Below are 23,824 nucleotides of genomic sequence, written 5' to 3'. Positions count from 1 at the left end.
CCTGACTGATGCAAGAAGAGCATTTAATACCGGTTCATTGTAAGATTGTCAAAGTCGAAACTTACCTTCATTTCAGTTGCTCCCTAGAGAGAAGGACTCCCTTCTGACCCTGCATTGCAGTAGTGAAACTTGGGCTTCCCTGTCATGATATCAGCTTCTGGAAGCAGGAATGAGTGAATGAAGCCATGATAGTAAAAAACAGACTTTGTAATGTTGAACAGCATCAAGTCTACTGAAGCTCCATCTGACTTTTTTATGGCAACTTTGGAGGAGCTCCTAGACCGTCTCTCTCTTGGTCCAAATTGTTACTCATTAGCAGCATCCTCACCTTGCACCAAACCTGTCTCATTGTTATGGGCTGATTTCAAGAATCCTGACCAGACTTACCCCAGTGTGTTCAGATACCCCACCTTGGGTGAAGTTGGCCCCCTCCCAAATGGTGCCCACTTCTGCCCCGCTCACCTTCTAACCATATTTCTGTTCTGAGAGTACCAGTGTATAAAGACAGGTCTCTTCTTCTTCCTCCCTTCTGAAAATGTAATTTGTGAAAATGTGACTTTTTTTATATACAACCTGGTAATTTTCCACTTTTATGAAATGTGTCTTGTTATTATGATTGCTTCTTCTGCCCCTCTCCTTTTTGTGGTTTTTCGTTTTATAAGTCTGTCCTTACCCTCAGTCAGGGTCGAGATGTAGCAAGAGATTTAGATCTCTGCCTCTCGGCTGTCTGCAATAAAGGTTCCATGTTCTGCTTTTATATGGACCTAGTGAATTATTTAGAATGTGCCACAACATCATGTTCCCAAGGGTGACTGTTTTTGGCTAGTTAATAGTTGAGAAACTGTGGGAGTTATTTGGGGAAGGAAAAACTAGAAAAATAATATTTATTGAAAATGATCCTATTATACCTTTTGATTTATTATATCTTTTTCCTTTTTTAATGGTGTATACTATTTATACAAATTGGTACATTTTATTGTGGTATATTCATATGTAGGTAAAAATGTAATTTGATCAGTTTCATTCCTTGATGCCTCCCCCTGCCTCTTCTCTTCCTCCCTGCTGGTCTTCCTGTACCCAAAATGCCTCCCTTCTGTTCTCATGGCATTCCTTTTCCCCCCCTCTAGCTTTCACATATGAAAGAAAACATGATATTTTTCTCTGTGAATCTGACTGACTCCATTCAAAATTATCGTCTCCAGTTCCACCAATTTTCTTGTAAATGACACAGTTTCATTCTTTCTTATGGACGAATGAAACTCCATTGTGTGCACTCACACACACACACACTCACACACACACACATACACACACACACACACACACACTACATCTTCTTTATCTATTCATCTGTTGATGGACACCTAGACTGATTCCATAACTTGGCTAATGTGAATTATGCCGCAATAAATATGGGTATGCATGTATCTCTAAAGTATGTTGACTTCTTTTGGGTAAATATCTAGGAGTGGTCTGGCTAGATCATATGGAAGTTCCACTTTTAACTTTTTTTTTTTTTTTTTTTTTTTTTTTAGGGAAACTCCTTACTGATTTCCACAGTGGCTATGCCAATTTACATTCTCACCAGCAGTGTGTAAGAGTTCCTTTCTTGTCTGGTCATTGCCAGCATTCATTATTATGTGTATTCTTGATGATCACCAAACTCGGATTTCAAGTAATCTGAGCTTTGTCCATCAGTCTTACTGTCATTCTCCCCACAAGGGAAAAATTATTCAGGGACCACAAAAAAGTACCAAGAAAAGTAGTCAGTGTGGCATGAGGGCAGTCAAGAAGCTATTCGAAACGGGAGGGTATAATTGGAAGGAATTGCTTCGTTTTGTAGATGGGTATCTTGAACTTTCTGAGGAGCCCTTACTAAAATGAATTCCGGGAGTAACTAATTTAGGAGCGGCATCTTGATTTTAAATACTACAGGGTCCAAGAGTATGTCTGGGCAGATGCAGGACCCACAGCTCACCATGGAGCAATCACTGAAGGCAGTAATTCCTCAAAGAACAGCCAGCCTAGTGTTAGACACCAGCGACTATGAAGTCTTTTTACCCTGAGGGAGAAGAGGGACTCTGTCTTTCTACAAATGCCAACTGGAACATTCTAAGTGAGGCCGCCAAGACATTTTGTAAGCAAACCTGTGGGTTTAGTGAAAGGGCCACTTGCAAAGAAGGTCAGCAAAGTTTAAGCAACAATGACTCAGGAGACTGATTGGCCCAGTTCCAAACCCATACTGCTCCATTTTTATTTTTTTCATCTTGACACTGACACTTGCTTAGAAGAACAATAATCATTAGATCCCTCAAGAGCAAAGGTGTCTTTTATGCAACCTTCTGCTGGAATGTGAGGAAAAGTTTACAGGTAAACTTTATTATAATAAGAATATTAATCTACTAAATATGCCTCTTACGCAGGACACTGTGGAAGTTGGGGTTAAAGGGGTTCTTTTTACATCAGCACCCCATGTAACTTCAATGCTACAAAACTCAGCTAGTCAGGCAAAACTTCTAGAATTTTCTGTTCCAGCTTTGGGTCTTGCAGACACTAATAAAATAGTGTTAATTAACAAAACAATGAGGAAAAGGGAAAGACAAAGGACATCCCAGGAAGTTAAAAACAATCAAATGATTATTAGAAACACGGCAAGATAAGAAGACATGGATGGAGTTAAAACGGAGGTCTTAACAGAATACTATCCAAGAGAGCCTCGGCTGACCTCCAGCATTAAAGGCTTCCACACGAGTTTTTATTCCTGTTTATTTCAGTTTGGAAATTTAAAAAGTCAGGAAGCAGAAATTGTAAAGATGTAACCTAGAGTGGACCTAGTCAAGAACAAACAAATTACATTTATGTGGGGCTAATTAGGATTGCAATCCAGGAAAACACGGATTCTAAATCTTGAAAATGTGCTCTGAGCTTTACAAAATGGTGTCTGTATTTACTTGTTGGTGAGGAATTGTGCCTGGGGCTGGCAAAATTAAGCTGTAAAAAAAAGGATGACTTGCACTCTCTGTCTCTGGGTAGTTTAGGGGAAGAGATCACTTGTACAGAAGGTCAGCAGAGTTTCACCGACAATGATTTGGGAAAACGTGAATTGGCCCAGTCCAAAGATCAACTTGAATCAAGAAGGCCGCACTGTTCAAAGTTCGGGCTGGGGACCTATCTGTGAGCTGATTAACAATGGCCTCTCAACTCCATTGAGAGCTCAAATCAATGCTAGCTTTTTTTTTTTTTAACCTTGACACTAATAATTGCTTAGAGCAATAATCAGTCAGGTCCATCAAGAAAAGAGCAAGGGTGTCTTTATGCAATCTCTTGCTGGAAGGTGATAAAAGTTTGTAGGTAAACTTGTCACAGTTGCAAAATTTCTTTTCAATAACTTATCTTAAACTCATATTTAATTAAGTAACAGATACTCATTAAACAAGTCATTTCTAAGTAAATTAAAAGCAGGTAAATGGATGGAGTTTGAGAATATCAGGCTCAGCAAAATAAGTCAATCCCCAAAAACCAAAGGCAAAAGTTTTCTCTGATACGCAGATGCTAATCCACAATAAAATGTGTGTGTGGGGTGGTCACTAGGGAAGAATAGAGTTACCTTAGATTAGGTAGAGGGGAGTGAAGGGAGGGGAGGGGATATGGGGATGGGAAGGACAGTAGAAAGAAACAGACATTATTACCTTATGTACATATATGACTGCTTGACCGTTGTGATTCCACAACATGTATAATCAGAAAAATAAGGGGCTGGGGTTGTATGGAGCTCAGTGATAGAGCGTTTGCCTAGCATGTGTGAGGCACAGTAGCACATAAAAATAAAGATATTAAAAAAATAAAAAGAGTCCGGGTCTTTTAGGGAAAAAATAGGAAAGAAAAATGAGAAATGATACCCCATTATGTATGATATATCAAGGAGCATAAATACATGCATTCTACTGTCATGTATAACTAATTAAAACAAAAACTTAATAATAATAATAATAATAATAAAATTTACTCTAGCATCTTGGTTTATGGGTGAGGGGCGGTGGCCACTTGGGGGATTGAACCCAGGAGCCCTTTTATCACTGAGCTGCATCCTCAGTTATTTTCATTTATTTACTTTTTAGTTTTGAGACAGAGTCTCTCCACATTGCACAGACTTGTGATATTCCTGCCTCAGTTTCCCAAGAGTCTGGTTACACGGATGTACTACTGCGCCCCAGGGATGAGGGAGGGCATCTTGTTTTTATACGAAATACAGAAAACTTAATGTACTTGGGTGTGTTGATAAATATGAAAAAAATCTTCTTAGGAGGAAGCACATACTTTTAGAAGTTATAAAACTCTGTTAGTCTTCAGAATGCTGGTTAACAATTACAAAGGATTAAAATTCTAACTAATACATGTAATTAAAGCAAGAGATAATACAAGAAATAAAGAAAATAAGATGCTTTTTTTTTGTAAGGAAAGGTATGGGGAAGGCACAAAGAGGTGGGATTTTTAGCGTTATTGTTAGGATCAAGAGCAATTCTGTCTTGTTTGAAAGTTGTTTCAGAGTGAATGAAGCAAAGAAGGACTGATTGGATAAAACTGGCATTGTTAAGACCTGCATTGTGAATGAACTCCATAAGATCGACCCAAGTCAGATTGCCTGTGACGACTTATTTAATAGACAGTTTTCACAACTTAACTGTAGAAACAAAATTCACACATAAATGAATGTAAATTCAGTGTTAAACATGAACATGCAGAGAGCCTGGATGACCACTTGGTCTTTCCTGAGTTCAAGTCTCCCATTATAGGAAGTTCTGCATTTCACAGCACGTTATGAAGTACACAGAATGATCCAAACTATGAAAAAATATCACTGTGGCAACTCTTCTAAAATTGCTGTTTATAGAAGGATTTTGGTCAATTGCCATATTCAATGCATGTTCTGTGGCTATATCAACACTTTCCCATGAAGAAAGGGCAATGTTATCACAGCAGCAGAAGGCTTTTAGAACAATGTTCTCTTCAAGAAGGATTCCTGAAGAAATCTACAGTGATAAAGGTGTTTGTGTCACTGGACAAATCGTAAAACAGTTCAATAAGGGATTACAAACACAGCAGCATTGGGCAATGCTAACTGAACCAACTGAATTACTTTGGTCAAAGGTGATGCAGATTGTTTGCCATCTGATCCACTCCCATTGGAAAACATACATTGTCTTTTATGAAATAATCACCAGGAGACCTGTACCCCTAATAATAATAATACCCCTTCCTAAACTCTTGATTTGACTAAATGCTACACGTTTTTGATGCATTGCCCCAAAGTATATTTTTATCAGGCAAAGTAAGTTTTCCTAATCAAAAAATGAGAACAATTAAACCATTCACAATCTAGAAACTGGAGGCTGGGTATTTTTTAAAATATTTTTTATTTGTTCTTTTTACATACATGGAGTATAACTTATTCTAATCAGGATTCCATTTTTGTGATTGTACATGATGTGGCGTTTCACTGGTGGTTTATTCATATATGAACGTTGGAAAGTTACGTCTGATTCATTCTACTATCATTCCTATTCCCATCTCCCCTCCCTTTACTTTATTCCTCTTTGTCTAATCCACTGAACTTCTACTCTTCCCTCCTCCCCCTTATTGTGTGTTAGCATCTGCATATTAGAGAGAACATTTGGCCTTTGTTTTTTGGGGGGGATTATCTTGTTTCATTTAGCATGATAGTCTCCAGATCCATCCATTTACTGACAAAAGTCATAAAGTCATTCCTTTTTATGGCTGAGTAATATTCCATTGTGTGTATATATATATCACATTTTCTTTATCCATTCATCTGTTGAAGGGCACCTGGGTTGGTTCCATAACTTAGCTATGTGAATTGAGCTGCTATAAACATTGATGTGACTGTGTCACTGAAGTATGCTAATTTTAAGTCTTTTGGGTGTACATCAGAGGCTGGATCTTCTAAAGATGACTTCAGAGAAAGACTACTCATATACTTATTGGAAAGACCAGTCTAAATTCTTATCACCCACATTGCAGTAAAACTTCAAGGTTTTGAAGCTAGGTTCCATATTTTATTACTCAAAAGCTCCTTGCCAAACTCTTGGATCTGTACACCTGTTGAAGATTATAAGGTAAAGCTAACTAGGGAAGTTTCACCTAAGGAGCAGGTGGCATCCTACATGTGGACAGCTCTGCCAAGATCATGGATCAAAGATTTCACTACAAACATAAAACTCTTTCCTCTCTTACTTATTTATGACTACCTCCTAACCCCATAGGATAATGTTGTAATTAGAATTATACTATTAATAGCTTCAGTGGGTAACTTGATAAAATATTGGTTCTGTCATGCAAACCTAGACTTTATATGATGTAAGGAATCCTTTAGTTCATTGCTAAAGTGGTTAACTTTAGCAATTTCCCCAGTGCAACTGTTGTTCAAGTTACACTGAATGGTGCCATTTGTAGAACCATTGTTCTTACTTCCTGTTTTAATCTAACCCACTCACAGGAATCAAGAACCCAGTGAGTAAGTACTTAATCAACACAGGTTGACACCAAAATCCCAAAAGGGTTTCTTGCAAACTGACTTTTGTACCAGGGTACTATAGCACTATTTTAACCTGTAATAACTTACAACCTTATGCATGGGCAACTTCTGCCTTGATGGATAGAAGATGAAGGGCCAATGAAGGCTAAAAATTTTAAAGATAACTTCGCTTCATAATTGATCAAAAACAAAATGTTGGTCCATTCTTCTTAATCCACATTATAGGTTAAAGAGAACATTGCTAGGTAGTGTTAACTGTTTTGGACGGGTACCATTGGTTAGATTCTTTTAAAACATGGGTTTGAATAAATAAAATGAGGCAATTATTAGAAATTTATCACTCACTATAAGCTCTGTAGCACACTTAGAAGACTACCACAAAGACAATGATGACAATAGATATCCTTAAATTTTCTTGCTAAAGTTGTACTAGATGATAGAATGCTCTAGATTACATACTGGCTAAATAGCAAGAAATCTGTACAGTTGCCAAGACTTTTTGTTGCATATAGAGATATATATATATCAGGTATTGTGGGGACTCACTTGTAAAAATGAATAAGAGGCTGTTTGGTGAAAGTGAGTAGATTCCTTATTGGGTCACTCTCTTTGTTCTATTCAACTATAGTGGGTCTGGTTAGTGGGGACCCTGACTAGGGGGATTCTCCAAACTCTCAGTATTACCTTGTGATAGTTGTAATAATAGTCTTTCCGGTGAACTGTGTTCTCTCAAAAATTTTAAATGTTCCCATGCAGCCATTCAAAGAATGTCAAATGGTCTCTCTTGAACTAAAACAACAAAAATTCAAAGAAATGTGAGATTATAAGGAGCTTGTAACCTGTGAAAGACATGTTGAGATTGGAAACCCAAAATTATGGTAACAAAGATTAGCACTAATGCACTGAATCTTACCTAAGTGATAGCCTGACCCAAAAGGAGGAACTGTTAAATGAGATTATGGGAAGCCATTGAGTTGGCCTACACTCCTTCCTTCCCCGGGCACCAATGGACCAGACCAAACCAAAATGGAGTCAGTCCTGCTGAAGGCCACATATTTGAAAAGAAACTTTAAGGAAGCAGATGTATCTCAGACAGTTTTTCCAGAAAACAGGAGATTCTAGTCTGACTGAGTCTGCATAGTAACAAAGTCCTCTCTCTTTTAACCCTTATTATAACCTAATGTAAACAGGGGTGGGTAACCATTCCGTTTTTTAGTGTTCTGCCTCCTTGTTCTCATTTGTTATTGCCCAGTGGGAGTGGAGATTAAATAAAACATGTGAATTCCATACTTAGACCAAATGAGTCCATTTACCATGGTGATAGAAAATGATATAAAACTCCAAAGTTGCTAAGAGATATACTGATAGAGTTTTATAAACACTGCTTCATCTATCAACATAGCAAAGAACCACAGAATGAAAATTAACAGCTCTAATAATGGATGTGACTAATTGTAGCACGAGTATAACTAAAACCACACAGGAACTATTACCAAGAGTTTCCCCAAATCTTGGGTTCTTTTTCCCTAAAGCAGAGCCAACAATGACACTGGAGAATAACCAGAGGGAGTGACTAGCCTCAATGCAAAGGACAGGGGGCAGAAGAGGACGGGTGGGACCAGGAGACTCTACTTTCAAAGCAAGTCTCCTCTCTCTCCAGAGCAAACAAAAGGAGTCAGATTATGTAGACCTACAGGGTGGGGTGGTATGTTGGCTAATTTTTCATCACTGTGATCAAAATACCTGATAAGAACAACTTAGAGGAGGAAACGCTTGTTTTGTGCTCACAGTTTCAGAGGTCTCAGTTCATGGTTGGCTGACTCCACTGCTCTGGGGCTAAGGTGAAGTCCAACGTCACAGGGACTGCTGTGGCAGAGGGAAGCTGCTTAGCTCCTGGAAGCCATGAAGAAGAAGGAAAAGGAGGAAGAGGAGGAAAGAAGCCAGAAATAAGGTATACTTACCAGGGGAACACTTCCAGTGACCTATCTCCTCCAGCCACACCCACCTGCTTACAATTGCCACCTAGTGGGCCCTTCAAAGTATTAATCCATAAAATGAGAGTACAGCTCTTATGATTGAAGAACTACCTACAAGCGCCACACCTGAACCTTCTGCATTGGGGTCCTGCTTTCATAACAGGGGATTTTTGAGGAAACATTCCAGACCCAAACTATCACAGGAGAGACCAGAGGGCAGACAAATAGGCAGAATATTCATGACTTCTCCAGAAAGATGCCACTTTTGTCTCCAAGAGTCTCTTCTTTCCCTCCTTGCTGGACCATATTTGGTTTCTTCGTGGGGTTGTCATAGAAATTGTAAACTGTCATGACATCAGCAGTCAGGAGTTTTACTATGAAAATGCGTCAAAATGAAGGTTTGAGAGCAAACGCCAGTCAACATGGAGTCCAAACCTGCTTAGACTGGTTTATTTTCCACAAGCCCAGCATCCTATTTGCAGACTCCTTGGTCATATGTCATGCTTTTCTCTAGTATCCAGGTGAAGTCCCATGTCTTGTACACAGATCAGTCATCCTCAGTCCATGGGATGATCACTCAGGAGAGCTTGAGGCAGGAAAAGGGAAAACCGAGGCAAGGAGAAGGGAAACTGGAGGGACTTGGAAGTGGCTTGGTAACATATACCCTAGTTTATTTTCACTCCTCAATCTTGAGGATTACTAAAGGATGAAGATCAGTCTCATGAATCTGCTTCAATTTGAACACAGTAGCAACTGAATCAAGGGACCCTATAGAGGAGTAAAAATGTGTAATTTGGATGACTCCCTTCCTGTAAGCCCTGATCCTTGATGGATGCTTTTTCTGACTCAGGATATCAATTTTAGGGTTTTCTGTGTGCACAGAAATCTTTTACTGACTGCTCCTCTGAGACATAAGGGTTTGATCATTTTTCAGAAGACACTGATTGAAAGCCTCTCATGATCACCATTTTCACATAGAACTATTATAATTTAAAAGATATTGACTTAATCAACCGAATAAAATGCAGGGTCTTAAAAAAAAAAAAAAAGAAGTAAAAGTACTGCCAGCCAAGCGTGGTGGTACAAGCCTATACTCCCAGCGACTCCGGAGGCTGAGTCAGGAAGATTGCAAATCCAAAGCCAGGTCAGCAACTTATCAAGGCACTAACCAACTCAATGAGACCTTGTTTCTAAATAAATATAAGATGGGCTGGGCTGGGGATATGGCTTAATGGTTAAGTGCCCTGGGCTCAATCCCTGGTACTCACCAAAAAAAATATTACCAATTATCTAATGATGATACATGAAAAATTCTCCCATGTATTTATGATTCTAATACTAATATACTCTCTCGAGGACTTTTGCAATAGCTGATCTGCTGGGTAAACATCTACGAGACCACACTGCAACTAGTCTCCCTAACACATGGTTTACATAAAATCATTCAAACTCAATCCATTTTTGTATCTATTTCCCAAAAGATCTATTCTGCCAGAGAGAACATAAATGTGGAGTGAAAGCATTTGGAGTTGACTACTATTACTTACCAAGTTCTTTTATGCCCTATTTCAATTTTTCCTCAAGATTTTCTCTATTTAACACACATATGAGCAGAACTCACATCTCTTCAGATGCAAACTGGGTTATTTTGTGCAAAAGGAAATTTTTAACAAATCTTCCCAAAATGAGTCCATTTTTATAGCCTCAGTCTGTCTTCAGTTGGTTAAAGAGAAACCAGCAATCCTATCTTATTATTAAATATCATAAGACAAGCCTAACTAAGAAGGTATCTTATTTTGGTTAAGTTTTAACAATTAGAGTTCAGAGCACTCTCATAAGTAATTAACTGAAATTACATCTACGAATGGGAATTTTTTATTTTTTTAGTGGAAGGGAAATGGAAGGAAGAGATAAATGGAGAAGGGTCAGAGACTGGTGGACATGGCACATAAAGCTATGCATTCAGTACATGAATTTGGTCACTTTTTCTTGTGTACTTTACTAAACCTATAATAAAAGACCTTCCTAAACCTATTCATCAAAGAAACTTTGATTAAACATTCATCTTGAAGTCTCATAAATATATGTAATTCTAATTATAAAGTCTCTAAATTTGCACATTTTCATAAATTAACATAATACACAAACTCATGGAAGACTCTTGTCAACACTTGTTTTTTCATAGGTCTGCCATAAATATTCCACGAAGCCACAATCAAAGGTACTGTAACTTTTGAAATTTATCCAAGTTTTAAAGCAATTTCATAAAAACATAAAGAGAATCAGTCTTGTTTTTACGTTCTTTTTGCTTTTTGTGTCATTTGTTTGAAAAACACTAGAAGCAGACATAAGGTTTCCTATATATCATCCAAGAACTTGGTGTTCTGATTTTAGCTTCCAATTTTCTTCTGTAACTGCATCTGCTCTTGCAGAGAGATCTTTAAGTATGTGTTGGGGTCCCAGCTCTTGATTATTACATCAGGTTTTTCCCTGAAGTTCCACCTGATTTTCAGCATCAACTACACTCAAGGCAGCATTCATCATCTTGGGCAATAAACTTTTAGACCTTGGATGCAAAATTTTTGGTGAATGATCTTCTGTGTGAGGCACCAGGAACAGGTGGAATCAGGAGGAAGCCTCAGGCTGGGACACCTGGACAAACTGACCTAGTTTTGTCTTTTCTTTTTCCGGTTTAAAAAATTCCAATCATTGTAATTTAGGATAAGAATTTATTTTGCCATACAAAATTACTTTTATCCAAAAACATTCTCCAAAATATATCTTCATATATTTTTATATCTCTTTTTTCTACTAGCAGGTTCTTTTCTTTCTTTTCCCTTTTCCTTTTTTAAAAACATTTTTGAAACATTCTTACAAAATTTTTTAGTTTAGACAAATAACTCCTTTTAAAACTAAGATAAAATACTTTCAATTTGGTTTTGTATAGTCTTCTTTATCAAAGTATTGCTTACCTCTTTGTATTCTTTGCATATAGAATTATACAAGTTCATTAGAACGTTAACTCTTAGTAAAATTGTATTTTAATGAAGACCCAGGAAGAACACAATTATAAACTGTTTTGTTATATATCAACAATTTATGAAAAAATATTTACTAGGTCCAAATATATTATTTTTAATAGACTTTAAGAAGCCAGGAATACCTGAACTCATATTTAGTAATTGATGTTTCTGTACTTTAATTTATTTATAAATGACTCAATGTTTTATCTGTGTCTATATTTATAACCACTTATCCCTTTATATTTATCTCATTTACCCATTTTATAATTAGACATAACAGTGGAGTACATTGTGACACATACACACAGGTAACCTAACTCAGTCAATTTAACTCCCCAGTACCACCCCTCTCCCTCCCCCAGTTCACTTCCTCTCAATCTACTGGTCTCTCTTCTACTTTCCTGAAATTTCCTCCACCCACTCTTTTCCCATTTTTTCCTCTCTAGCTTCCACATATGAGAGAAAACATATGGCCCTTGGACTCTCTGATTCTGGCTTATTTTGTTTAACATGATGCTCTCCAAATCCATCCATTTTCCTGCAAATAACATAATTTTATTCTTCAACCATTTATCCACTGATGGACTCCTAGGCTTATTACATAACTTAGCTAGTTGTGAATTGCCCTCTTATAAGCATGGGTACACACGTATCACTATAGTATGCTAACTTTAATTCTTTTGGATAAATACGGAGGAGTGGTATAACTGGGTCACACAGTGGTTCCATCTGTAGTCTTGTGAGAAAACTCCACACTGATTTCCAAAGTTGTACTAATTTACATCCTCACCAACAGTGTATAAGTGTTGCTTTTCCTGGACATCCTTAACAGTATTTATCATTATTTATATTATTGATGATTAACTTGAGTGAGGTGAAATCTTAGTGTAGTTTTGATTTGTATTTCCCTGGTTGCTAAAGATGTTGAACATTTTTTCCACATATTTATTGGCCATTTCTATGGCTTCTTTTAAGAAGTTTAGTTCATTTGCCCATTTGTTGATTGGGTTGTTCTGTTGGCAGTAAGTTTCTGAGATCTTTATGTATTCTTGGTATTAATCCTCCATCAGAAGAGTAGCTGGCAAGGATTTTTCTCCCATTCTGGGGGCTCTCTCTTAGTTCACTTGTTTCCTTTTCTGTCATAAGATTGTTTGTTTTTAATGGGATGCCATGCACATATTGATTCTTGGTTTTATTTCTTGGGTTTTAGGAATCCTATTGAGGAAGTTGTCACCTCTTCCTATATGTTGGACTTCTGTAGAACCCTTTGTTTTCTTCTAGAATTTGCAAAGTGTCTGGTCTAATTCCTAGGCCTTTAATCTATCTTGAGTTGACTTTTGCAAGGTGAAAGGTAGGGATCAAGTTCATTCTTCTACATTTGGATTTACAGTTTTCCCAACACCATTGGTTAAAAAAAAATAAAATAAACTCTGTGTTTTATTCTCTGTTATGTTTTGGCACCTTTGTCAAGAATTAGAAAACTATGTTTGTCATCTAATTCATGTAGGTTCGTGTCTGTGTGTTTCTTCTACTCTGTGTGGGTTTGTCTCTGTGTTTTCTATTCTATTCCATTGATCTATGTGTCTGTTTTTATGCCCATACCATGAACAGCTATTTTTAAATTACCCAAGAAAGCCAAAACATCAGACAAGCATAATTAACATTTTAAGGTTTTTTTTTTTTGGTAAAGAATTCCAAAAAGTTATTGTACTAACAACATAGAAAGCCACAGACATTGTATCTTAAACATTTAACAGAGATAAATATAATCTTTATATTTAGCAACTGAGGCAAAAACATGTTAATGACTTTAAAGAAATCTTTACTTTTATCTTACCAAACTTAAATTAACTCATTTGTCAAAGTTAGGTGAACTAAATGCATTCAGGCTAATGTAACAGCTTGAATTTATATAAATGTTCATTTATTCTTAGATCTATTTAAATGGCATTTCTTGGATTTTTTTATCATGTAAATATATCTTATAACATGTACCTGAAGGTAGCACACATAAACATATCCACATAATCCAAGATCATATAATCTTTATGCTAAAAATTTTGTCTAAAGCAGAATATTATAACAAAACAAATTCAATTTATAAAAAGAAATTTGAATCCAAATTACATTTATGACAACATGAAACAATTTAAGACCTCCTAAATTAATAAGTCTTATGTAAGCCTTAGAACTAAATTTTTAGTCAAAGTTATTTGGATTTTTTAGGCTATGCTGTTCTAAAAAGCATCCTTATTTTGGTTAATTGCCATAAAATTGAACATAAGAGCTATCCTCCCATCTTTTCAACTTCTAACAATAGAGTCTAGCTGGAACATGGTTCTGTAACTTGTAGAACCATATTCTGGCCTCTAAGGAGAAGCTAAGTAATTTGCAGAGACAATAGGAATGATGGCTTGAGGACATCTTGGGTATTTGCAAGACCATACCTATTTCAGGCTAAAGAATGTGGAAAGGAAATTTTGTTTGAGAAGAGATCCTGGGGGCACCCTGCTTGCAAGAGGAGGGGGGCTAGGAATTGTTTCACTGTGTTCAGCTGCCCAGGCACTCAGAAGCTGTAGCAGCCGTGATCCAGGGAGCCCAGCATCTGCAGGGGCTGGTGGAAGACCTTGGCATTATCCCTGTGGTGCTGAATCAGTAGGAATTTGGGATGCAGGAGTTAAGAGGCATAGAGGCTTCCAGAGATTTCAAAGGAAGGCTTGGGAGACCAGGCAAAATGTAGCAAAGTTAGAGTCCCTGTGGGCTGCTCCTGAGACAGTGATGTGTGGGGCTGTGAAGGTGAAGCCATAATTAGAATAGAGACCCCAGGAATTAAGAGATGTCAGTAACATGGTCTGGCTACTGAGGGAGGCTGCTGGCTTCAGAGAAAGCCAAGATAAGAGAGAGGCCATTAAGGCTGCAACTGACAAGGTCAACAGAGTAGGGCTGTTAAAGCCCTTCAGAGGGCGCATCTCACCACCGTGTGTTCTAGATGCTGTATGTGGAGTTTTCCACTTGCCTGCCTGGGTTTTTGTCATGTTTGGGTTCTCTTTCTTCTTTCTGTGACCTTTTTCCTTCATTTGGGAATGGAAATGTTTACTTTGTGATGTTGTATATTGGATATATGTGACTTGCTCTTGACTATCACGGGAACTCACAGCCAAGAGTTTGCCTAGAGTCTAAGATGAAATATTAGACTTGAACTTTTGGGCAATACTGAAACTGTTAAAACTACAGAGATTCTTGGAGGTGGATTTTGCATTGTGAGATGGACAAGATATTTTAGGAGCCAGGAACAGCTTATTATGGTTTGCACATGAGGTGTCTCCCAAATCTCCTGTGGTAATGCAGGAATGTTCAAAGGTAAAATGATTGAAAAGTGTGATCTAATCAGTCCATCCTAGTTTAGATGTACTCAGTAGTAACTGTATGCAGGTAGGCATGTCTAGAGAATATAGGTCACTAGAGACATGCCCTAGAAGAATTTATCTTTCTTGTGGCCCTTTCTCCCATCCCGTTTTCTCACCACAATGAATGAATTAACACCATTACACACTTCCACCATGATGTTCTGCCTCATCTTGGGCCCAGAGCAATGGAGTCAGCCCACCATAAACTAAAGCTGCAAAACTCTGAGCTATAATAAACTTCTTCCGCTAAGTTGTACTTGTTAGGTATTTTAGTCACAGCAATGAAAGTCTGACTAACATAATGGGCATTCCACAAACTTATCTTCAGTTTATCCTACATAATAGCCGAAGGTGCATTTTATTATTATTTTACAGCTGAAGATACACTGAGGTTTCTAAAGTAACTTTAAGGGATGGCCCCATCATTCAAATTCATTTCTATTCTAAACAAAAGTCTTGGTTTTATTTTCCATGTTATTGTTTTTAAAAATATACATGGCAATATTTCAGTGAATTATAAAATATAGTAAGTTTTAAAAAGGAAGAGAATAAAAGTATCAGAATGAATTACGTGTGGAAAATGTAGGTATATGTTCTGCGTATGAGTGTGTGCACATGTTTACACTCATTTAGGCATTTAAAATTGAAAGAAATTCATTTTCTGGGTCCAGGCAAAGAAAGATGATAACCTTGCTCTGTTCCAAGTGGCGTGGGATGTGGATAATAGCATAGAACCAGAAAATGTAACCCAATGGCTCCATCAAAGAACATAACTAGTTCAATCACGAGTGCAAACAGCAGGACAAGACTCATTGAAATTAGGAACCCCAAAGCTAGGACTCAGGGAGACATAGTTAGATTATCTCCCTAAATTGCACACCATTTAGACAACATTCAAATTTTTCTTGAAAATGTTTGATGATCTGAACAAAAACATTTCTAGTGAGCCAATGAAGTTTTTTTTTTTCTTTTGCTACAAAATACGTTTATTTCCAGACAGATAAAATTCTCCAACTGCATAAGTGGTTATACAATATAAGGCCCATCTTTGCTAGAGGCCCTGTTTACAAGATCCATTTCTGATTATCAAACTGTATGTCAAACAAACTTCTTTGTCTCTTAAAACATAATTAAATAAACTGCTAATGCATAAGCCATACATCTGGTCACTGAAGTGACTGGCGTGCAATTCTTCACTGTTGAGTCCGGAGTGATATTGACGTGATCAGATTCCACAGGTCAGCAGGCAGCAGGCATCTGAGGTTGGCCTGCTGACCCTGCTGTTGGGGCAGGGACCCTTCTTTGAAGAAGAGGGCCATGTGCAGACAAAAAAGTGTGACATATGTACTATGGAGAGGCATTTCACAGAATGCAATCACCATTCAGGTAAATTAGTGGAACCCAGAGTGAATGGGAGCTTCACGAAGGCAAATCTACTGCTTACGCTACTGTGGATCATGGCACCTTTTCACTGGACACTCAATAAATATCTAATAAATGAAAGTAAGGGTAAGAGAATACGCTGTAGCAGTTGTCTTGGGGCCCAACATTGGGCTTTTCATTGGGAGTTTCACGGATACCCATTTTCTTTATTTTTCCTCAGAGTGAATTGTTCTGTTTGGAAAGCTGCTCATTTCCTTGAAAAGACCTTTTGCTCCTTCACTAGTATTAGAGTCTTCCTGCAGACTGCAATCTTAGGGGCTGGGCAGCTTAAAGAAGAGCACAGAGTGGTCCACAGAAAGTCTCCATTTGTCTTTTGAAGTAAAAAGCCTCTTTGGCTCAGAATTTCTAGGACCTAGTTTATTTCTTCATTACTTCTCACCTTTTGGGTCATGTTAACATCCCAAGCCTCAAACAGCCTCGGAAACTCACCAGCCGAGTGGAACAATCTCATCATAAAAATCTCATTTCAGTATCAACTCCAGAACCACAGTTCCCTCGGGACTTGAGATAGTTGCTCTGTTGAAGTTCTGTCCTTCACAGAGTTGTGAACATTCGCTTCTTGAAGGTAAGCTTGGTGTTCTAAGGCGGATGCTGGGGAGTCCCCACAAAGGATATTCCTGGAAAAGTGTCTGTTTCCTTTTGATTCTCACACCATCTCTCTTTCCCTCCCCATAGGGCTAAGGTTGCAATTCTGGAGACACATAGGAAAAGTTTCTAAACTCATCCTGATTAATCATAGGCACGTGTCCCTCATCAATGGGAGTTAAAATTGGCTCTTCTTTTATGAAGTCAGGGTCAAAATTACTGACATCCTCTGGGGATTTGATTCTGGGTCGGAAGGGTAGTTCCAGTTGGCGATGGTTCAGTTGGGCCCAGTCAATTTCCTTAAAGAAAGGATGTCTCAAGATAGCATGCTCTCCTCCCTGAGTCAGGCTGCCCAAGCGCATGGTGGGGTTCTTGGTCATGAAAGATTTTAGGATCCCTGTGGCATCTTCATAGAGCCAGGTAGGGTAGACCACCTCATCATTCAGGATGGCCTCAAAGAGGTCGTCTTCATTCTCAGTCTCGAAGGGTGCATGACCGCAGCGCATCTCGTAGAGCAACACGCCCATGGCCCACCAATCCACAGCAGGCCCATACAGCATTTCCTGGAGGATCTCTGGAGCAATGTAGTCAGGTGTTCCACAGAACGTGGCTGTGGTGACGCCATTACAGATCCCCTCCTTGCACATTCCGAAGTCTGCCAGTTTACAGTGACCCTCATGGTCCAACAGCACATTGTCTAGTTTCAGATCTCGATAGATGATTCCCTTTTCATGTAGGAACATGAGCGCAGAAATGATCTCCGCAGCATAGAAACGAGCCCGTGCTTCATCAAAACGCCGGGATTTCTGAATGTGGAACATCAAGTCTCCGCCATTCACAAACTCCATCACGAAAAACAAGCGGCCAGGGGTCTGGAAGCAGCAGAACAACTCGGTGAGGAAGGGGTGATTGCTTGCCAAAGACAGGATCCTCTTCTCAGTCATGGTGCATTCCACATCGTCATCCTGGAGGATCACGTCCTTCTTCAGCACCTTCACGGCATAGAGGTCTCCTGTTTCTTTTATCCTTGCAAGCAGCACCTTCCCAAAACTCCCCTTCACCAACACTGGGATGAATTCGAAGTTGTCGATACCAAATCGGTTGGAAGAATTAACCCCAACCCCATTTCCTTCTTTGGTGCCATCCTTTCCCTGTTTTCTTAGGGTCGATCTAGAAACGAGTTTGGAGGTTGGAGAGATATTTCCAGGCTGGAGGCCCATCCCTGCCAGGGTCTTGGCAAGCTCTACCGCATTTACCCCACAGTTAGGGGCCACATTTGCTTGACATCGAATATGTACATTCATTTTACATATTTTACACTGAAGTCCTTGTCGCATCATGCCCCAGAGCAGGGAGCCACAGTGATCGCAAAACGTTGGCACTTTGTAGTTGTGGATGCTGAATTTGTGTGGGATGTTGATTCCAAACCTCTGTTCAGCAATCTTTGAATCCACTTTGTTGATATTGTTTTGGCAAGTACAGGCTGTAACAATTAGATGATGGCAGCGTTTATGGACGACACAGGTGCACACTTGGCATTGATAACCCTGTTTCCCAAATACTCCCCAGATGAACTCTCTGCAGTGAGAGCAGTAGGTGGGCTGCCTCAGGTATGTGGCCATAAACTTGTGTCCGTTGATCTGGTGGACCCGCCTTCGCATAGCCCTTTGGCGCTTTCTGGTAAACTGTTTGAAGATTCTCGGTCTCTCTGGAGAGTGGCTTCAGTGAAACTTCCTGTGAGGGTTATTACCACAAATACTTTCCCCTCAGGCTCCAGATCCACCCAGCCCTCGAAGGTGTCCGAGGTGCCGGCCGTGCGCAGCAACTCCTGGAATTGCAGGGTGCAGTTGGCCACAAAGTGGTCGTAACCCAGGGGTGTCTCGTGGAATACGGCCAGCTCAAGGTGGCCGCCGTCGGTGACGTTAGCGCAGAACTCCTCGTTGTACGTGGGTTTGTTGGTCTTCTGCTTGGTGCTGGTCTGGCCCACGCGTACCTGGTCCACGCTCACTGTCAGGTAGGGGTCCAGCAGCTGGTAGCCCTTCTTGAAGAGCGAGTGGCGCAGGGACCAGCGGGTTGGCTGCAGCCCCACCGCCTCGCCAATGCGGACCCTCAAATAGCCATTGAACTTCACGGTGCCGGACGACATGCCGGCGCTGCTGCCCTGGCCCCAGGGGGCCGCGCTGGCCCGCACGGCTCAGGCCAGCCCTCGCGGCAGCCGCAGGAGTGGAGGCAGCTCCAGGGAAAAGCAGCGCCAAAGCCCCCCTCGACCGGCCATTCTGCCTCCTCCGTGGGACCTTCCCCTCCCCTCCTTCCCTCCCTCTCTTACTCCCGAGGTGGAAAGGAGGGGAGCCCGGCGCCGAGCCCTCCGCGGCCGGGAAAGCTCGACCGTTCCTCTCGAGCGCGCGGCGCTTCCCCGGGGGATCGCGTGGGACTCGCCCCTTCTCCAGGGTCCGGAAGCTCCTCTCCTGGGAGAGCGACCCGTCCGGTTTGCTCCAGCCCCCAGAAGTTTTTTATTTAAAAAAAAAAAAAAGTATGTGTGATTGAATTTTAAATAAACACATTTTAATGTGGAACTCAAATAAGATTTTTAATTTAAAGTTAATTTAAAAGTTGAATTTTTGGATATTCTTTAGAAAGATACTGAACCAACTCTCAGTCTGTAAGAAAGACCATTGTACTTTCTTATGAGGGAAGTAGAGAAGGCTTGTTCAGCAGCAGGGAAGGGAGAATGAAGCTCACACCAGGTGCCAGGTGTGTTCAGTTGTGCAGGATAAGTGCCACGTGATTCTAATCCTCACACTGGGCTCCCTCAGCTGTTGACTAAGGATCCTGTTACACAGGGAAGTGAGTTTTACCTTACATAAGGCTCCATCATGATTCTCTTTCCTGTAAGTGACTTTCTCCAGCTTCTAAATGTGGAGGCTTCCAAAGGCCATGCCAAGCCTGGGACAGAGGTCCCCATGAAGTCTTGCTGGGTGGACGAAGTGGGACCAAGAGAGACTGGATGACTTGCTGGAGTCTCACACAGGTTCCTCACACTCATGATCAACGCTAGTTATGAGTGTCCCCTCTGCAACCATCTGGGGACAGTTTCTAGCGTCATACTGCAGAGGAGCACACGGAAGGTGAGGAGGGTTGACCACTCTCCTGCTCACACTCTGTGAGGTTCGGTTGTTTGAACTCCTCTGTTTCCAGGTGAGGGCTTCTCCACTCCAGTGTGGAACCCTCCCTCCCTCTATGCTTCTTTCTGAGGATGTGTTTTATATTTCCCAGAATCCTGTAACCACCTAAAGGTGGAAAGGGAAGGAGATGGGAAACATCAAGTTCATGAGTTCCTTTCTCTGCCAGGTTTTTATGTTTTTATAGGAAGAAAAAATTAATAAAAGTGACTCTGACTTTACATTGACAATAAAAATGAGTGAATTTAGCACTAGAAAAAAATACATAGAGAGAGATTGTGTGTGTGTGTGTGTGTGTGTGTGTGTGTGTGTGTGTTTACCTCTATAAGAAAATGGGCTGGTCTTGAAAGGAATTTAATCCATAAAAGTTCCAATGTAAATTAAAGCAGTTATGAGTCTGAGCCTGTTTCATTAGGAGAGAAAAAGAAGAATAATTTTTCCAGATGAATTTCATGATTGATTTTTCTATTTCTAAGAAGAAGGTCATTGGGATTTTGATTGGAATTGCATTAAATCTGTATCGTGCTTTTGGTAGTATGGTCATTTTGACAATATTAATTCTGCCTATCCAAGAACAAGGTAGATCTTTCCATCTTCTAAGGTCTTCTTTAATTTCTTTCTTTAGTGTTCTGTAGTTTTCATTGCAGAGGTCTTTTACCTCATTCATTAAGTTGATTCTCAAGTATTTTATTTTTTTGAGGCTACTGTAAATGGTGTGGTTTCCCTAATTTCTCTTTCAGAGGATTTGTCACTGATGTACAGAAATGCCTTTGATTTATGGGTGTCGATTTTATATCTTGCACCTTTGCTGAATTCATTTGTTAGTTCTAGAAGTTTTCTGGTGGAATTTTTTGAGTCTTCTAGGTATAGAATCATGTTGTAGGCAAATAGTGATAGTTTGAGTTCTTCTTTTCCTATTCATATCCTTTTAATTTCTTTTGTCTGTCCAATTGCTCTGGCTAGAGTTTCAAGAACTATGTTAAATAGAAATTTTGAAAGAGGACATCCCTGTCTTATTCCAGTTTTTAGATGAATGGTTTCAATTTTTCTCCATTTAGAATGATGTTGGCCTTGGCCTTAGCATAGATAACTTTTCATAAATTCCAACTCCTTCCTTTGGGAGAGATGCAAATTTGGGAAGGTTTTTCAAATTCTGAGCTCAAACCCTCTTCTGAAAATAAAGAGAAATGGATACTTTCTTTGAAGGACTGTTGAGAAAATGTTAAATGAGATAATGGACATAAAATTCCTAAAAGTGTTTCAGTAAATGGGAATTTCCTCCTGTCTGAAGGTCTGAGCGTGGGTGAGAAGTTACACAGGTTGGATGACACATGAGTCCTCCCTCTTCCATATATCTCTCTGTCCAACTTTCTATCTCTAAATCCATTTGTAATCTAGCTCTGATAGGAATGAGATATGCATTTGGACTTTTCTCCAATAGGCCAAATAAGGACTCCATTATTATTATTATTATTTTAATCTCCTGTGCAGAGAGGTCAATGATATTCACTAATCAGTCAAACTTTTAGAGAAAACCATCAGTGAAGGTGCAGGGAGGCCTGGCACATCACAAACACAGCTTGGCTTGGTACCAGGACTGCACCAGATTTCTGGTTCCCAATGTTTATACTGTGCTCTCAATGGGCCTTCATCCTCAGTCAAGATCTCCATTGCTGCTGACCCCTACTTGAGGTGCTCTGAACCTTTCCTGCTCGGGTCCTGTTGCATGGATTCCATCCTTGTGTTGGGAGACCCACTGTTTCTCTCTCTAGTTAGTCTTAACTCTAGGGATGGTCTCCTTGAACGCTCAATGAAAGTGATCACTTGTCTCCATTGTTCCTTAACTGGAAACAGACTTTTTGGTCCTGGTCCTTTTATAATTCCTTATTTATGATTTATGTTTTCTTTTTTAAAAAAGAGTTTCACTAAGCTTCCTAATACTCATTGAGTAGTTTCCACCTGTCAACCAATAATGAAGGCTGATAGGGACACTAGCCTAATTTGGTGACCTAAAAGGGGCTTAAAACTAATCATTACCACAGGTTGGTGAACACCTGGCATAGTAAAATGTACCCTGCAGTGATTTCCCTTTATGGGTTCCTAGGATTTCCAACCAAGGGTCATGATTGGAAATCCTAACCAAGCTAGTCAGAGCCTGAGGAAGGCTGCCAGGAAAAGAGAATCAAGGACCCTTCCCCTTCTGCCCAGGTGAGTCCTACCTGCTAAGATAGCCTCTCAATTTTCAGGTGCAGTGGACACTATACCCTTCAAATGTCTATCCACTTCCCCTTCAAATTAGGATTTCATCTTATCTTTGAGAAAATCTCACTCTCAGTGCCAACTTACAATGTGATTTTGACAGCTCCAAAATCTGGATACAGAAAAGAGGATCTCACTGAAACTGTTGGTCTCTTATAACTTTCTCCACCAATATTAACACTTATTCCAGTGCACTGATGAAACTTATATTCTAATTTACAATGATGTTATACATTCTATCTCAGTGATTTTAGAGGTCTTTTTAAAAAATTGCACATGTGCTCCAGTGATTATCTAGTTTTCTGAGTTTTAGCGCCTGAGAAGTCCAGTGAGTCTTGACCAAGGTTGATTTTGGCCTGTATCCTAGACGGCATGCAGCAATGTCCGGAGACAGTTTGGGTTATCAGCATTTGAGGATCAGGAAGTTACAGCATCAATTGAGTAGAGGTTTAGTCTGAGTCTAAATATACAGCAATAAACAGACCCCCAAGAATTACCCGATCCATAAGGGTAGTTGTGCCAAAGCCAAGAATCCCTGCTTTAGTCATTTTCTAGGTTTGTCATAAATGATTGAATACCAGAGAGAAAATGTGACTTGTCACCTACCTAATGAGTGGCAAAGAATGAACTAGAATTTACCTCTCCTGACATTCAGACTACTTCATTCTTATTAAAATAAATATTAAATTTGAATACATACGTATATGCGTATTTGTGTCTTCAATAAATTGTGACGGCTCAGAGAGCAGAGAGTTGCCGTGGCATTTTAGCAAGCATTCTCACGTGGTTGTATTACAGTATCGCTTGGAATGCTTCAATAGGGGTGCAAGATATTTATAGAAATGTTTGAGTGCTGCCGCAATCTGGCTGGGCGCAAATCACGAGCCACTCAAGCAGGAACAAACTTTATTTCCAAACTCCACCAGCACACTCCCCAGGAACTCTCCCAAACGTCACCCACACGGCTCCTCCAGGAAGAGGAGGAACACCAACTGGAACTCCCTCCACCGGAAGCTTCACCAACCAACTGGAACTCTCCAGGAATCCCCGCGAGAGCTCAACCGGAACTCAACGGGAACTCTGCGAGAACTCAAAAGTACTGGCAAAATGCTAGGCGCCATCCCAACTCGGCTGTGGCTCTCAACAGAGTACACAGGTGTCTATATAGTTTCTCCCTTTGATCTTTCTTCATGTAAAGGAGTGCTACAGAGGCATTAAATAATAGAACTGTGACATGGCATCAGCCAGTCTAGATTATCAGAAACAATTTTCTACAGATCAAACAGAACTAATAAAGAAGTAAGCCTGCCCTACTGAGGGTACATAGGACCGAGGAAGAGAAACTTGGAAAAGGGCAGATATTAACAGATACTCCTTAACCTGAGACTACAAGAGTTCA

At 39.8% G+C, this 23,824-nt stretch overlaps 2 pseudogenes; both read right to left on the bottom strand.

Annotated features, from left to right (window-relative positions):
• Positions 1–10,791: 10,791 nt before the first annotated feature.
• On the bottom strand, positions 10,792–11,073 carry LOC101967624 (short coiled-coil protein B pseudogene; annotated as a pseudogene).
• Positions 11,074–15,595: 4,522 nt separating this feature from the next.
• Positions 15,596–19,412, bottom strand: LOC101967343 (protein kinase C eta type pseudogene; annotated as a pseudogene).
• Positions 19,413–23,824: the final 4,412 nt, after the last annotated feature.

The sequence above is a fragment of the Ictidomys tridecemlineatus genome, chromosome 8 (genome assembly GCF_052094955.1).
Source record: "Ictidomys tridecemlineatus isolate mIctTri1 chromosome 8, mIctTri1.hap1, whole genome shotgun sequence".
Classification (NCBI taxonomy): Eukaryota; Metazoa; Chordata; class Mammalia; order Rodentia; family Sciuridae; genus Ictidomys; species Ictidomys tridecemlineatus.
Note: the sequence above shows the minus strand (reverse complement) of the source record. Positions and strands in the feature narration are given on the sequence as shown.